Raw genomic sequence first — 17681 nt, 5'->3', positions numbered from 1 at the left:
GAGTCCCCCGTCTCAATGCAGCTGCCCTCTCCGTGCCGCCCAAGAGCTGATGCATCGGCCCTCCCCCTCTCCCGCAGGACCATCTGGGTCACCAGGAAGCCGGCCTGGAGCGTACGGCGACGCCGGGAGAGGAAGGCTGCGGCGGCGGCCGGAGGTGGTTCCGCACTCCTCCTCTCCCGACAAGAGTGAAAGTCTGCCCGAGCGGTGCTAGTCGGACGCGCGGCCGCTCTTCCTACCGACTCCGGCCGAAGACGGCGGCCGCCGCGCAGCACCGCATCCTCCGGCGACGTCGCACAGGTGGGAGACACGCGCCTTCTCTTTCTTGGTCGCGCACGTGGGCTGCGCGCTGGTCTTCGCCAGTTCGTGGCGGATTGATCCTTAAAGGTCGACTGTCTATGATCAACCGGAACTCGAAACTATGCTCTGGAGATCGGTAAATGCCGAAAGGCACATTGAAGCTAAGCTACTTGCGGACTTTTTAAGAGGACATTAGCCTTTTGGACCAGTGGCAGGAGCCGCGATTATTCTCTGACCTACGCGGTACAGGCATATCGGTTTCCGACATGGTTATAGCGGGGCAAGTGTCATCTGCATGTTGGCATTATCAACGCCATTATTACAAGATGCTACATTTATACTAAAGCGTCTTATCCAGAGATTCCGAGTCCGATTTTGTGCACTTTAATTTACGTCGGGAGGGCGAAGTGAATGGACTTAATATTATACAGTCGAACCTCCTTATAATGAAACGGTTTATAACGAAATAATGGATATAACGAAGGAATTACCATTTCCCTTGGAAGCTCCATCGACACGGGCTATAACGAAGCTATGGCTATAGAGAAGTAATTGCCGGGCTCCTTCAACATCGTTATAACGTGGTTCTACTCTAGTTCTAACCCCAACGGAGTGAACTCTTGGTTTGTTCGCGCAAGTCCAGGCCGTCGTGCCACTTTGCAGTTTTTTGCGGCCTTCCGCACGCATGACAGCTTATTCAAATCGGGCCAGGCTACTGTGGTTAAGACAAACTCTCGCGATCGCGCCGTGTACCTATTCGCGGGAAACTTACAACACCGCGAGGAGGTCGGAGCGTGCGAAACATGGGGCCCCGGCTTTACTTGAAGCAGATATGTTATGCAGGTCTTTAATGGCAAATATTCTTCAAGGACGCGGGCGTCACATCCAGTAGTGTAACAACCGCCGAACGAGCAGTACGATGGAGAAAAATAAAGAGCTGACAAAGACTTACGTTAACAGAAAAGTTTCGAGACCGTTGTCGTTATGCTTACGCGCGACGCAGTCTGTACCCTGCCAGACTGTATGGTCACACTTCCCATGCGAGACAACCCTACCTGGCGTTGTGTTAGCTGCAGAACCACATGCTCAAGTGTTCACACTGTGGCTGATCGATACTTACTGCTGTCGATAAACACACTTTCCGTGTGTACATCTAAAGGCAAAACAACACTTCAGAGAGAGGGAGAAAAGAATTTTAATGAGAGGAAAAGGAAACTTCAGGTTATGACACATGCCGTAGTGGAAAGGTTTCAGATTAGTTTATGCTGCCGAGGATTCGGGTAACATGGACCGGAATCTTAGCACACAGATGTGGCTGTACTTAGCCTCCATGGATATGCCGTCGCTGCGTCCGGGATCGTACCTCAGTACCAGGACTAAGCAGTTACCGCAACTACTGAGTCGTCGCGGCCGGCGAGACCCTTGTGTTATGAAGGACGCTGATTTCGGTGTACCGGACCGGCTTCAACACTTCCGACTTGCTACCGTAACCAAGAATACCTGCAGAGCAGTGATTCGCACTTTGACTCACAGGTTTGCGCACCCGGAGACCAAAGGCTGCACGTGCGACCCCACCTTAACTGCAGTGTCTGCTACGCTTTATATCGTTTTCTTTCGCGTTTCTTTTAAATCTGTTGATGCACTTTAGCTGTAGGGCCACTGCGGACGCTAATAACCTGTTTAACGAGGCTCACATACACAGCCATTCTGGACAAGAGGATTTTTCAACGGGAAAGTGTGTATGAACGCAATTTTTTCATATAATGTACGGTTTCAATATAACAATCAATATATCCGCAAATCTCCCGTCGGAAGGCATGCATTTTTATTGCTATTAATGTTTTTGCTCGACAAAAACGTTCCGCATTGATTTTTTATGGCTGTCTTAACTGCTCGATACAAGCGAAGGAAGAACTTTAAAAGAAAAATTTTGCTACGCATAGGAAGAATGGACCATTATCTTTGTTATTTCCATAACAGTACCCTACAATATTTAAATGTTCGAAATTTTTGTCCAAGACTGCTGCATTTGGATATCTTCCCATGTCGGTGGAAAGTCGTCACAACTCGAAGAAAGGTCACTAGATAGCAGGGACAATAATTACTGCGTTATTCTGATGTGTCAAACCCGAGGGAGCGGCCAAGAGTAACGCTGTAGATCCGGATTGTTGAGCAACACTTCAATAAAAAATAGGACCAAAACCGAAGCCGTGACTTCGTAATAAGTAGCAGGAAGTCATAACCACCAAGCCGTGGCAGTAGGAAAATTGGATGGTCCGATATGAAAGGCAGCGAGATGATATAGTTTGGGCCATGATAACTTTTACATGATTGTCTTGCGCAGAACTTAGGACAGACTTGCACTGTTCGCATCTTTTTAAGATGTGATGAATCACAAAGTGTCATTTACGATACAGATAGCGCTGTAGTCATATTCAGCCCAGAATCGAAGCAGCAAATGCTCCTCAGAGGGAGCCCTCCAGCTCATGGCGTCGATCATGTGTTGAGCCGTTGCAGTTAATTTCCTTGCACTTGCCAGCCACCTGGGATATCACGCTAGCTGGAGTAAAGGGATTAACCACGACCTCATGACAGTCGGTCGACGCCTTTGGCTGGAGGATTTTCTTTAAAAGGCATTTACCGCTTCGGTCTAGAGTTGTGTCCGATTATAGTAATTTATTCTTTTTGCTTGCTTTTATGTTATTAAAAACAAAACAAAACAAACATGTTCAACAACCTCCTACGACGGGTTAAAATATAATACAATTTTCATTTGTGACCATAACTCTCAAAGTTTAGTCGCCATTGCCACCTGCCCCGGTTACAGAAGGTATAATAAAAGATGGCTCATCGGAAAAGATAAGCATTGAGACGTAGCAGCCTAAAATTTCATCAGGGATATAAGCAATCAACAGATGCCTTAATGATTAAAGTATTTTACAATATTGGTGTGTCACTTTTACTACAGTATGCATGCGCAGTTTTTCTGATTATAGACAATCAAATTTTCTTTCAACTTGTTTACTCACTTACAATTACCCCGTTATGCAATTTCTACGTCTTTGTTATGAAGAAGCCACACACAGCCAAAAGCTAGAAGTTCTGATTGCTCATACAGTGCGCATGATGTTGACATTAAGAGGCTAGGGGATGTGTAGCAGGCACCTTGCTCTTTTCCTCATTTCCGGGCTGTGTTTCTCATTTTTCGGGCCAGGAAAACGTACCACGAACTAACGGCAAAATCGCAGCTGTTGAGCAGCAGCTCTACACAATTGCAAATTGGTGGCAGGATCACATTTGCTTTTTTACTTTCCGACGAGCGATGTACTGAGTTTGTACTGTTTTAGTATGTCATGCACGTTTCAACTTAGCTGCAGCAGATCTTTCTGACTGGGTATTCACGTGGTATTACAAAAAATAAAATAAGAAACCATAGGCTTGTCTTGGTTGGCCACCAGAAACAGCCCCCAGGCGCAGGAGGTTAAGAAGAAAATACTTCTCAGTGATGTCAAATATATATCCTTTTGCAGTAAAAAAAAAAAAAAAAAATGTTTGAAAGATAAAATAGTGCAAACTCTAAAGGCTTGCCGCGGCCCATATACACATTCCCGTGCAGAGGTTGGCAAAAACTTTGCAACGAGTAGCCTGGTTAGCTGCGTCTCGTGAATGTAAAAAAACAAAAACAAACCTATAGCACTAATATTAATAACAAGCGATATACTTCGTGAATTGGAACAGTTCCGCTATAATGATAGATGAACAGTTCAGCGGAAGCACTAAAAGCATGAATAACTACGAAAAAAAAAAAAAACGTCAGTGGAGGTCACTGGCAGCTGAACCAATGATGGCAGTCACTTCAGTCGCTTCTCACTTCACCTCAGTTTCTCGACAAAAAAAAAAAAAAAACTGCATTCCATGTTGAATACAAGAGAAAGAGTTGCGAGGGTCCCGGTTATTAAAATGCAGTGATCGTGAACAAAATGTTCAGCTGTTGAGTGCAAAATCCTTTTAGGAAGCTGGCTTTCTCAAAAGCTGTTCATTCCCTCTTCAGCCTGCATGTTAGCCACATACCCAGCAATCTTGAACATCTCTCCACTTCCACCATCAGCTTAGTGGCGTAACTCAGTAAGACTCCGTCTATGACGATGCGTTACACAGTAGCATAGCATATGTATTTTTAAATCATTCCGTTAATTTGTAGTCTCCGCTCTCTCTGTACAACACGTGTGAGAGTCCATCACTCGTCCCAACAGGTTCCACAAGTGTTGTTTTGTAGCTGCATTCCTTTCAAGTTCATTTCTTTTGTTTCCCAGTTACATTTCAGTATTTTTAAAAAGTGACGATTTTTTTTTCTTGCCGGAGCTACATATGGATTACTACGCAAGGCTTAGTGGTGGGCTCGGATTAACTTCCGCCGGCTGGGGTTCTTCAGCATGTTCCAGGATCTCAGTATACACGAATGTTTTAGCGTGCAGCCGCTGTCGGGTTCGGCCGCCGTGACATGGACCGACGCTTCTAACTTCTAAAAAGCAGGATGCCGTAGGCGCTCAGCCACCGACGACGTACAGTGATATTTAAAAAATAATAATAAAAGTTTAGCTTTGTATTAACAGGCGCAATTACTTGCATAGCTGCTGTTTTCAGGCAGTTAAACTCCCGTCATATGCGTTGCGTTCCAAGCTATAAGCTTGCAGCGTATTATTCAGGGATGTAGGGTGAAGGAAGACAGACTACTCATACATGCACGCAAATTATGAAGATTAGAAACATGCCTTCACGCTCATCCAAACCAAATAGTTTCGAATATTAAATCTGCAACGCATGTTGGGTAATTTATATCGCTATCTGTTGATCGCCGACAAGATGCGAGCTTCGGATGAAGCTCGGAGCATGTGTACAGTCAACTTCCGTTACGTCGGCATGGCTTAATTCGACATTTCCGATAACCCTCTGTATTTCTTGAATTTGATCGGCGCAAGAAATACAGAGGACAGAAACAATTCCGGACGAATATCGCAACACACTAAAAGTAACGCCAATACCCCGGAACATGGATCCCAACCTACACAAAGCACGCAGAGAGGCAAGGGCTGAATACCTACAAAAGACATTAGCACCCCAAGAAACGACGGTATACGTGGACGCAGCCACAAACACCAGAACAGCGGGGCAGCACAACAGCAATGCGGTAACAACGGTGATTGACTCAACCCTACGCGAGATCACCAGCGCATCACTACAAGACTGTACGATAGTCGAGGCTGAGGAAGCGGCCGTCGCTCTAGCGGCAGCGGAGGGCTATCGGTCTAAACGGTCTCTAAAAATCCTTACAGAGTCACAAACAGCATGCCGCAACTACCTACGCGGCAGAATAGGGCACAGAGCGCTCCGCATACTCCGCTCTGGGGGCCACATAACACAACGACAAACAAACGAAGAACCAATCAGGCATACGATAGTATGGACGCCGGGACATACGGGAGTAACAGGGAACCAAGAGGCGGACAGGATAGCTCGAGGGTACCGAGCATCCAACGTAGGCGACCTCGAGGGGAACGAACCTGTACCCCAAGATTATTCGGCGATTCTAAATTATTACAAGGGCTGCAGAAAGCGGTATCCACCACCGGACAACTCCCTTAGCAGAGAGGACTCTGTCGCGTGGAGACAGCTACAGACGGGCTCCTACCCGAACCTACACGTACTCAACAAAATATATCTAACACAATACAATGACAAATGCCCTTGGTGCCAAGAACCCCCCACGCTGTACCACATAACGTGGGCATGCCAGAGGATAAGCGTGGTACCAGTGATAACAAACCCGAGTGCGGAGCAATGGGAGGGAGTGCTCTCCAGCGATCGTCGGGTCGACCAAGAAGGTCTGATTCGGCGAGCAAAACTGGCAGCAGCATCCAGCGGAGCCCTGGACTAAGGGCAACCGACCTTTGAGCAAGATGGACGAAGCCATCTCAAAACCGCCGAACACAATCCGAATCTAGAGCTAATAAAGTTTTCACTCACTCACTCACTCCGATAACCCTACTATGTTCAAAAGTTGTAGCAGGTTCTCTTGCTTTTCTGTCCAAAAGAAAAACCTGGCACATTGAAAGTATTGATATTTTGAAGTTATGATCATTATAGTTGGAGGTAATCGATGACGGTAGCTTTTTGCGCACTTCCGCTCACGTTGAAGGCATTAGCAAAAAAAAAGGAAAGAAACCGGAACAGTTTCTTTCGAACCGAGCACAGCACTTGTGAACTATTGCGAACTAGGAAGCAACGTGCCATTGGGAGGAAAGAAAGGGCGCATTGCCGGGAAGGAAAAAAACTGCTCACGCACTTCCAACTCGATACCGCGTACAGCTTTGCGGGAGCCACTACACGTCGTGTCAACTTATCGGCGTGTGCATTAGCAAAGCTGTTTGCGCATGAGGACAGTTGCGATTGACCGCTTTTTTTGAGCCTTCTTTAGCCCGTCGAGACTAGCACACATGTATCCAACACAATACAACGCTACTTGCAAACAATGCGGCGAGATAGCCGGATATGACCACATTTTATGGAGCTGCAAAAAGGCGCCGCCACCGGCGGACCTACTACCAGTCCCTTCTCTAGAGCGGTGGGAGGCTATACTGGCCAGCTCAGACCCGTTGACGCAAGTCCGGGCCACTGAGTGGGCTCACAAGGTCGCCAAGAGCCATGGGCTCGAAGCCACCTAGTATAATGCCCACTAGGGCTCAGTGCTGACAATAAACGTTTTCCAATCCAAATCCGATTGACCGCTGCCTTGGCTAATATCGCGTCGATGATTACCAGGAGCATTGACCAATCACGAGCCGTCCGTATGCGCTTGCAACTTTGAAGTACCCGACGCATGGCTGGCGAACACAAGCTCTAAGCATTGTCATCTATCCTGCTGGCAATGAAGGAGAAGCTGCGACCTTGTGACGTCAGTAAATCAGGGGTCAGATGCTGATGCTCTTCGCACGTTAGAATAACGCATGCTTAGCAGGCGCTGTTGCTTTTGTAAGTCGGTGCCGTCACTACTGTTGAAGTGATGAGCGTGAGCTAGTGAACAACCGGTATCGCATGAAAGACGCTTTGTTCTTTCGGGCTGTGATCATTAGACTTTAATGACCTAGAGAAAAAATGAAAAGTGCAGTACACATAATTCATTATTGTAAATGGGCTATGCGGCCAGGCGGACACAGGCAGTGAGAAAAATTGTCACCTTAACGTAAGAAATTAACTAAAATTCATTATTTTACTTTCTATTTACTGCAGTTAGCGTGCATGCTTATATTAAGAACTCAGGGGCAGTGGCAAAGAATATCCATCTTAGGTGCGCATATCCTGAGTTATGCGCGCCAAAAATGTCGACTAAAACCGTGTAATTACGCATGCGAGACCGCGGCACTCGGCATTAGGCTCTTCCCTGGTGAGAAGCAGCTGTTGATTATGGCGCTCCACCTCACAAGAATGTGGAGTTGCAGGTGGCGGCAATAACTTTTAGTCCCTGGCCAGCGAAACCGAAGAATCACTGTGCCGGTGGCCTGGGCCGAGCGATGTTTCTTTAAGCGATTGCTTCTTGAGTTAGGGATAAGACGCGATGCCGCTCTGGACTTCGCATGCGGTCAAGCGCAGCGATACCGCACTGTTGGCCAAGAGAGCATTTATAACTGTCGCCCCGTAACTGCACATCTTGTCAGGCGAAGCGCCATACGCAACAGCTAGCTACGTCACATCAGGGAAGAGCTTAATGCCGAGTGCCGCTATCTCGCATGAGTAATTAGACGGATAGAGCTTAAAATTTAGACGTGCCTCAGGATACAGGGGCATTACTAAAATTGTAGATAATAGAATAGACTTTTAATGCCATTGAGTTTAAGTTTGCGTTATAAACATGCACGCTAACTGCAGTAAATAAAAAGTTAATGAATTTCAATTAATTACTCAGGTTACGTTGACAATTGCTCTCACATGTGTCCGCGAAACGAATTTACAACTTTTGCGTTCTGTTCTTGGTATGTGTACAGAAAATCATTAGAGCCTAATTTTGAACACCATGTATATATTCCAATTTACCGCAAGCCAATAGGCGACAGATGCGCATAACATAGGCGCAGAGCGATACTCAAATATGGACGTTTTAAATGTGTCAGCGTATACGGGTGAACCTTGCCCATTTTTGGTGTCCGTTTGGGTTGACAGCCACAGTTTATGGAGAGAGAAACACTCAGTGGTAGGGGGGGGGGGGGGGGGGGAGGTCGCATGGAGACACTTAATTCCATTACGTGTGTGAGTGCGATAGCATGAGGCTTCGTTGTCGTGCACATCCAAGCATTTCAGCGTTCAGAGTTTGTCCTGCGTGTGTCTGTTCCTGCATCCTATCGAATTATGCGCTGAAAATATGCATTCGAATCACCAGGACCAACTAGCCCGTCCGCGGGCCTGCACCGGCGACGTGTCCGTGACGTCACACTCAGTGCCAATCAATCAGCGACGCCCAGACGCAGATGACAGCCGCCGCCACACTCGCCTGCACACCGGCTGCATGTGACGTGGCCTCGTGACGTCACACTTCGCGCTGACCAATCAGCGACGCTACAGCGGACGCCGGGCATTGAATTTTCGCTCTGATGAGGCTGCTATGCTACCGCATAATGAAGATTGTACCAGCGACAGAGTGGACGTCGGGGTGGAGGTGGCAGAGAAGGAGGGGGGGGGGGGGGGGAGGGATTACTCAGAGGAGTGCATATCCCTGGCAGTGCGCTTGAAGGTGATACGTGCAGGTGTGCTTTAGTGTCCAGAGGTTGTCAGACAGCTCCCACATTGCTGTGGTGTTCAAGCCAAACGCAGCGTTGACTGTGAAGACGACGATAACCAGGACCATGTTGCGTGTTCTATTGCCTTTACAGCTATGACAGGCTTTTGGTGACTTTTCTTAATGATTTTTAACTACATCATGGCTCTTTCAAAGAAAAACCACGTTACCACTGAACCTTCTTCGAAAATTATGTAAACTTTTTCGTCAGATTCTTATTTGCAATTTCTTCTATCACAGTCTCAAATTGCATTCAGAAAGCATTCCGTGACTTTCTTTGGAACTCGGCACCATACCCTGGCCAATTTGCCATTGTGGATGCGTGAAATTTAAACAGAACACAGTAACAAAAATACAAAAAACTACCTCAGCTCAGGACCCTAGTGCAGGCGTCACAAAAGACGGTGCACAGCCAATACCGGTACTGGTAGAGTACATGTACAGTGGGGGACTAAAATCTCTGGACCGCGTGCTCCGTAAACGAAGCCGATACGTATATTTATGGCCGCCAGCTGGAGGCGATTCTTGCGAAGGTGGAAGACCACGATTCTGACTTTCGCCTCCACAAGTGGGGTCTCCAGCCGGTGGATCATAACAGAGCTATCGGCGTTGTTTACGGCGCAAGAGGTCCAAAAACATTCCGACTGTGCAATGAATCCCTTCTTAACGAAGATCCTTATTTCGATTATATCTTCGCAGATGATTTTGCATAGTCCCAACCGTAAAACGACGATTTTTAACGAGAGAGCTTGAAAAGCGTCGGCGTTTCGTTTGGTATGTTAGAATGAGGCAAGAAGAATACACGAAAGCCCGTGAGCCGTGCATAGAGACGCACGAATGACTCGGCACTGAATTTCCCTCTTTCCATCAAGGGATACAAGTGACCTATGGAGCACGAAAGGGCGAAAACCTTACCGAGAATGAAGGAAACGTAAGTTTGAATTCATAAATTGCTAATTGAAAGGCTGTATATCTTTGCTCGTAATGTCGCGTTCTTCGAATGCAGTTAATTCGCATAACTTTGGAGGCTTCTCCGCCGTAGACTAAGCTTTGGTACACCTGGATCGATGGCCGAGCCATCTCCAAGTGGCCCGATGCGCACGTGTGTGTGTCTTGCCCGCTGATTGTCGCTGATGGCAACGCAACGTCCGCGAGTTCAGGCAGGACTTCACTCTGGTACTAAACGTGCAGGAAACGTACCCAATTAGGACCAATATACTTTCCTAATGCCCAACAAAACTACTTGCATGCATACGGGCTTGTTCCCCGCCTTGTAAATAAGATCGTCGACATATATTGCAGGGAGACAAAAGTGAGAAGAAGACTTCGTGAAGTGCGGAACACCAGGGAGAGCTGGCGACGGTGAAGACACAAAGCATATCCCGAATTACTCGACATCTAAGTGTAGCGAACCGGAGATGGGCATTAAATTAAGCGATTTACGAAGCGATCGTCGGCAAAGCCCTCAAAGGTGCATCCTAAAGAGCTGTCAGTGAACTAACATCTAATACAGAGCTTGTTTTTTTTTTATTCCACACGTCAGTAACATGGCTGTGAGGCTCCTCAACACGAGTTCATACTGGTTTGAACACTCTTTTCGGAGCTTCTAAAATTAGCTACCTGTAGCGTCCAACGGTACTCCCGAGTTTATCGTATTATCATGACATTTTTTTTTCAGTTGCTTGATTTAACTGAATCATGTTGTATTGAAACGCATAATATACCAACAAAGAAGTTCTACTAGTCCCTGCTAGATGGAAAGAAAAACCTACATGCTGAATCGGATGAGCGCAGCAGGTTCACTTGGAACGATGTAACACGTTTTATGCTCTTAACGGGCTGTCGCAGTAATATTATGTCGGCTGGAAGCCTAAAAAAAAAGTGTGTATCCGGCGGTAAGCGATTCATAATATACAGCACAACTTCCCGGAACGCAACTCACGAGATCCACCTGAGAGGGGGGCGTGTGTGTTCCTAATTTTAGCTCAAGTACTAGAGAAATCTGAACAGCTCTGGAGGCACCCCTGGGTTGACAGGGCTGCTTTCTATACACGGGAGAAAAGAACGCCGTACAATGCGCGCGCTAAGCAGGGTCGATGCCGACATATATCTTCCGCCATCGCGTTCCGAATCCACTGAAAAAAAGTTGTGGGAGAAAGCAGCGCGCTTCCTCGTTGGCAGTAAGACGGAGCGGTGTCCGTATAGCGAAGAAACAAGGCTGTCTTCAGGAAGCTGGTGACATCTGCGTAGGAACACTATGTAGGAGGTGACGTGCATGTTTGTTACGTATCCCTGGTGCGTAGGTAGTGGCACGTTACGTGGGTATTTGTGAGAGTACACCTTCACACACATTGCAACTTGTACGGACAGTTTCGTAATTATGACAAGACGGTCCTTATGCCGAAAGCTTATTACGAATAGCCGAAAGGTTATTTGTACAGTGAGCTTGTGATAGCGAACACAGTAGAAAAGGGTGCTTGCTAGGTGATGAAACAATTAATAGGATGAAATTACCCGTCATGATGTGGTAAAAACAAAACAAAAAATTCTCGTCGTAAACATGTAATAGGGAGAGCTAATTAAATTTTATTCATTGGCCTATTTAGTTCTATTCATTTCAATAGTGATATGCGATTCCACATTTCTAACTGCCTCCCCACACTTCCTTTTGTTGTCTATGTCAGTGAACGTTAAAGAGCCGCAGGTGGTCGAAATTTCCGGAGCCCTCCACTACGGCGTCCCTCATAGCCTGAGTTGCTTTGGGACGTTAAAGCCTAATAAACCAAACCATACAATGCTGTCCTCCAACGAACAACCGGCTACTCTCCATCTTTATTAGTGCACAGTCGCCCCCTGCATTTATTTTGGAGGTGTGCATTCTTTCTGCACTCGCAGTCTTAGCACCATCCTCCCTGAGCGAACAATTTGCATCCCGTTTTGCCTTCTTCCCTGAGTTCACGCGACGGAGATAGTGCACGTGTTCGGCTTCAAGCCCTTTCTTTGCTCGTCGACCTTTGGCACTCTAAATTGGGACCCGGGTGTTCGCTTTCATCCGCGGTTGAAATTAGCATAACCGCTGCGCGAGAAGTTCATCCTCGTGAGTGACTATATTTGTAGCCATCATAATCTATCGGCCTCATCTTCGTCGAGAAAAAGCCATTAGTCCGAGTGACATTGAAACCAGCTCCGGAGGATCACCGTTTTACAATGTTAGCAGTTATACCAAGTTTTTTTTCATCACAAGTTCGGGTACTAAGCATCATGCGAGAGCTCACAAAAACGGTCACATGAAATTGCAAACACAATACCGAGCAAGCTTTTTCAGTCGTGGTGAAGTTTGAAAAAGTTAATCGCGATAAGTGTGCTATGTATCGCCTAAAATATAAATTATGTTTCATCATCATTTTCATCACCTTTGTTATTAGGCAGGTTAAGCCCACTACGATACATCACAAAGCTAGCCATTTTACCAAGGTGTTAAAATGGGCTCGTTGGAACATACAAGAGGCGAGTCGCCAAAGGAACATACAAGAAGGAAGAAAACACGTAAGATGATACTAACGCCTTTGTCACAGATGACACAGGCGCGTGTCATCTTACGTGTTTCCTTCCTTCTTTTCTGTTGTTTTGGCGTCTAGCCTCTTAAAGAGAGCTAGGCAAGTTAACCGCGACAAACTATAAAGCTTAAGTATGCAAACGCGTTATCTTGCTTTGTCACTGTCGGCGTAGAATGGGATATTGCAATCATTAAAAAATCTGAATGGTAGCGAGCACGGCACGAACTGATTTAGTGTATTAAGAAAGAAATGACCACTTTAAAAAAAGAAGACTGAAGCTTCCAAATGCTTCCACCATATGGAAGAAACGAGAAAAATTGCACAGCAGTTTGTTTTAGAAAGGCAAAAGGGAATGAAAGCGACGTTGGCACCTTCGTTACTATGAACACTAAAACATCTCTAGGACTACTTCATTACACTAAATATTCGAGAAACCACTACTCACTACAAAAAACGGGAATAACAAGCAATAGGCAGTCCATTGCATTAAAGCAAGATGGAACAGCTTACAGATTTACTTTGTAGCCGTATACGGCTGAGCTCAGGTTGATGTTGATGAGTAATTATTCCCTAATTGAAATCTAGTGTACCTTCAGGGATTTTCCTAAAAACGTCGGACTAACAACGGCTTAGTGCTGAAAAAGCACCCGTGAAACACACAAAGACAAGAGTTCTCCAAAATGGCAAGCAATGCAAGCCCGGTAGCAAAGTAAGCCTAATGTGAAACAGATCAAATTTGGATAACAACGAATAAGCTTCTCTGTACTAAATATTGACTGCCAAGAGAGAGCAAAGTAGGTACCTTGCAAGAACAATGACGTTGCGTAATATTCGTGAAAACTTTAGATTTCTCACTCTCAAAGTGTGTGATGGTGTCCTTGCTGATTGTAACAAAAGCAGGCGAAAAAATTCCAGTGATCCCTTTTACGAAATAATTGATAAAACCACAGTGTGTGAATATAGACAGACGAAGCAGACTGCCGAAAAAGCAGCCGTGAAAATATCACAAACTCACCATGACCATTAAACATTTGATGCCAGTTTTCTACTACGCTGCAAAGCCTGCGGTAAATGCAGACGGCAATACTGAAGCTGTCGTTTTCCCTAGAACACATTTCAGTAAAATGGGTCTTCAGCTGAAGGACATCTGCCTAAGATAACTTCCCACTGGACCGGTTGCCGTTTTTGATGTTTAAATTGTATCTCTTTGCTTCTCTTTTACTTGTGTTAGTTGTGCATAGTTGTGTTTTCTGTTATGATAGTACAGCTCACGCCATTGGCTGGCTCCATTCTATACAGCCTGTGTATACAGGGTGTTTCACCTAAGACTTTCTGCAATTTTTAAAAATAAGCTATTTGAATTAGATGCGCGCTTTTTCTGGCATAGCATTGTCAGTGGTGTAGTACATCATAATGCAGCTAAGACGTGCTAACTATCAGGCTTGTTAAGCAATATTTAATAGTTAAGTTTTAAACTATTACCGTTGGGCTCCTTAATTATTGAGAGGCATGTAGCCCACCGTAAGTGATGTCCATATCCGTTTTTAGAATTTCGAAAACGCGATTATCCTCGGCCCTGTGGCCCAACAAATTTCGCCTACATCGCGCCAAAATACATGCGGTTTGAGAAGCTTGCAGGCAAAGCAACCTCTCCAGTGCACGTAACTCGTCGAAATAGCCAAAATTTGTTGGGCCACAGCGCCGAGGATAATCGCGTTCTCGAAATTCTAAAAACGGATATGGACATCACTTACGGTGGGCTACATGCCTCTCAATAATTAAGGAGCCCAACGGTAATAGATTAAAAGTTAACTATTAAATATTGGTTAACAAGCCTGCTAGTTAGCACGTCTTAGCTGCATTATGATGTACTACACCTCTGACAATGCTATGCCAGAAAAAGCGCACATCTAATTCAAATAGCTTATTTTTAAAAATTACAGAAAGTCTTAGGTGAAACACCCTATATAGCCGACCTTGTTTTTACGCGTATGCTGTAGCGCATTTAATAGATAAAATGTGAGAAATAAAAACAATCACTGCTCAGTTAGCAGGGCTCTGGTTTTGGAATCGGCAGATCGGAAGACAGATGCCTGGCCAGCCTATAGTCCCGAGCTTTCTTTAGTGTACATGCTAGATATCGATGACAGAAAGTTTCTTGGCACGAAACATCATCCAGGAGGTTGGGGGCTCAGCAAGATTCTGCTTGCAACATTGCCGATAGTGCCTATACGCGTTTCACGCTTTAAAAAAATGGTCCGCAGAAAGTGTAAAACTGCCAGCGGTAATTTAATTCACCGAATACATGAGAGACGAGTGGAGATACGTTGGCATCGTCTGGAAGTGTTTAAGTTACCTTGTACAACCAAATGGTGCAACCAACTGTATATGTTTGTCAATATACACCGTAATAAAAGCATTGTGGGGAGCAGTCAGCGGAGCTCCGATGGTTCAGCGCCACGAAAGTGACATGAAAAGGTTTCACCTCCATTTCTCCCGAGAGGCAGGACTGAAATACCTTTACACTTCCATTCTGCAATTCGGTGACATATCTGCCGAAATGATCAGCACATAACCATGGACATGTCGACAACTCGTCGACTGTGGGGGAAAATCTCATGCCGCCAGTGACTAGTGAGCGGAAAGGCAAGAAAAGAGAAAAATAATAAAAACATGCGTTGGCAAGTATTCATGTCTGAATCATAAGATCTCTAGTGCTTTTAAAAATTCCTTGTAATTCGCCTTGATGGGAGATGCGACCATGACTAAATGGATAAAGGAAGTTACAGATCGCACAGTATGTGTCATCACTTGCTGTTTGGCGTGCACAAAAATAACCGTCTTCACGAACAGCATCAGTCAGTGTGATTTGTGCCCAGAACGGGCACTTATGAAAGGGGGACCCGAGGTGGCCGGTTCCCCCGCTCATGTATCACGCTTACTTCCTCCCACCACAACCTTCTTGGAAGTGCTCATGTTGGGCATTAACCAGCTACCCCCCCCCCCCCCCCCCCCCCGCTCCCCCTCGGGACAAATAAGTGGTAGGGACAGCTGCACCACTGTTACCCACCCTTCTCGTCTTTTTCATTGGTTCCATTTCTAAGCGCAAGCGGCTCGGACATTCCTGGAACACATGGCCACAGACGGCACATTGTCACTGGTCAGTTGGTGAGCGAGGCAATTCTCTCTGGTCAAAAGCTTATCACGTGATCTCGGAGTAGCGACATAACGGAGTTTCCCGTTACAACACTATCACTGCTAATATGACGACGCGGGGCATCCCCCAATCCATCGATATACTTGATTAAGATATTACCAGCAAAGCTATGCAGGACCTAAATCTAGTAAGTCAACGGCGCAAGTGTACTCAGACATGTCGCGCAGGCTTTCAAGACTACTGTGCCGGGCTCTGTATGCATATCAAAACACGAGAAAGGCAAGTGAAGTAGTACCACATTCAGTAGCTTCCACAGCCTTGCTCGACGCCTCGCGTTTCTTGTCCAGACTGCCCCTGGGTGTTACGGTTTACTTTCAGCGCTGAGGCGACTAGGCGACTATAAAAAAATACGCCAGAGGATTTCTGTACCCTGCAGGCAAGGTCATAACAAGCCGAGCGAAATTTGCTCACGTCGTAAGCTCTTGCACACAGAAAAATGTGGACAGCTCTGCACTTCTCAAGGAAGGACGCTATTTGCAGTGCTTTCATCCCGCCATTTCCGCGGTGTCCTGTCTTCTCTAAGCAAGGACTGCCTACAACTGTACTCTGCGAAAGCGCACAGAGTGTGTCCAGCTGTTCACCCGCATCCGTGAAGTGCTCTAAGACGACACAGTTGTCAGCTAGCAAAGAAGTGAGCGAAGAAAGCGTGGCGCCCTTATGAAGAAACCGCCTTCAAGTTCCTATAAGCCCCAGGTGTACGTACGCACCTAAATCTGCATAAAACATCAGGAAGAATAAGAGAAGAAAGAAAACTCAAAGCAAACACACGTCTAGTTTCCATCGCCAGGCGTCTACTTCACCTTGATAAGGAAACTCCAAGCCCTGCAACGTCGACTCAAATACGCCCGCGTGGGCAGCGTTACAGCCGCTTTAAAGAGATGCCGGACATACGTCCGCCGCCGACATCGTCAACAAACACCAAGCCCACCCTTCGGTTCTCCTTCGGTGCTCGCAACGACCGGTGTGTGTGACCAGAGCGGGCGCCGTCATCAGTGTCACGCGTCATCCCTGGCTGAAGCCCAGCAGGGCTTGCGGAACTCTTGTCGAGGGGGCGCGGAAGCGCGCGCCCTTGACCATGCGGTTGCTTTCAAGAGCGTCGGCCGCCATCGCCGGCGGAGGAGGCGCTTGGAGAGGGGAAGGAAGAGTGGCGGGGAAAGGGAAAGGATCAGTTGCTCGAATGTGGGTCACCACTTTCGCCGCCGTCTCGGCTCGTCCCTATTTTTGGGGCCTCGCCGGCAGGAATCGAGGTCACGCCGACAGGAGGTGGTCGACCCGCCGCGGGCCGTGACGACCAGGAACCGCAAACGGCCGTGCGGATATGCCGTGCCGAGGAGAAGGTTCTCTCGATCGCCGCTGCCGCCGGTCCTTGCTTATGTCTGCCAGGAAGACGCCTCCTCTTTGAAAACGGGGGAAAGCCCGCGTTGAGAGAGAGAGATAGAGAGAGAGGGCGTGCGTATGTGCATGTGTGTGTGAACGGGCATCGAGTAGCCAGTTCCTTCCTGCACTCAGCAGTGCGGAATTTCCACGGCCTTATCTGGGCGTGTGCGCTTGCAGCAAACGGCGAAGCCTCGCTCCGTATCTTCCGTTGCTGGTCGCTGTGAGCGAAGACTTGTTTCGGAAGGAAACGCCGGGAAAATGTAGCTGCTCGAGACGCTGCCGGAGCTAGGAAGGAAATGGAAGGAGGGTGAGGAAAACGACGATCGCAAAATGAAAGCAGCTAGAGCCGTACTTTACTGCGGAATATTCGCTTAAGCGACTGCCTGATTGCTCCTTGCAGTAGCAT

General features: G+C 46.8%; 1 protein-coding gene across 1 annotated transcript in view; it reads left to right on the top strand.

Annotated features, from left to right (window-relative positions):
- The window catches only part of LOC149371458 (very long chain fatty acid elongase 4-like), a 61774-nt gene that overhangs the window by 15756 nt on the left and 28337 nt on the right, over positions 1-17681 (top strand). Inside the window, exon 2 of the mRNA XM_089565682.1 lies at positions 78-297. The gene's annotated coding sequence lies outside the window, so the exon portion shown is untranslated. The remainder of the gene's footprint in view (positions 1-77; positions 298-17681) is intronic.

This window comes from Amblyomma mixtum, chromosome 1 (genome assembly GCF_055824585.1).
Source record: "Amblyomma mixtum isolate Tamu chromosome 1, ASM5582458v1, whole genome shotgun sequence".
Taxonomy (NCBI): domain Eukaryota; kingdom Metazoa; phylum Arthropoda; class Arachnida; order Ixodida; family Ixodidae; genus Amblyomma; species Amblyomma mixtum.
Note: the sequence above shows the minus strand (reverse complement) of the source record. Positions and strands in the feature narration are given on the sequence as shown.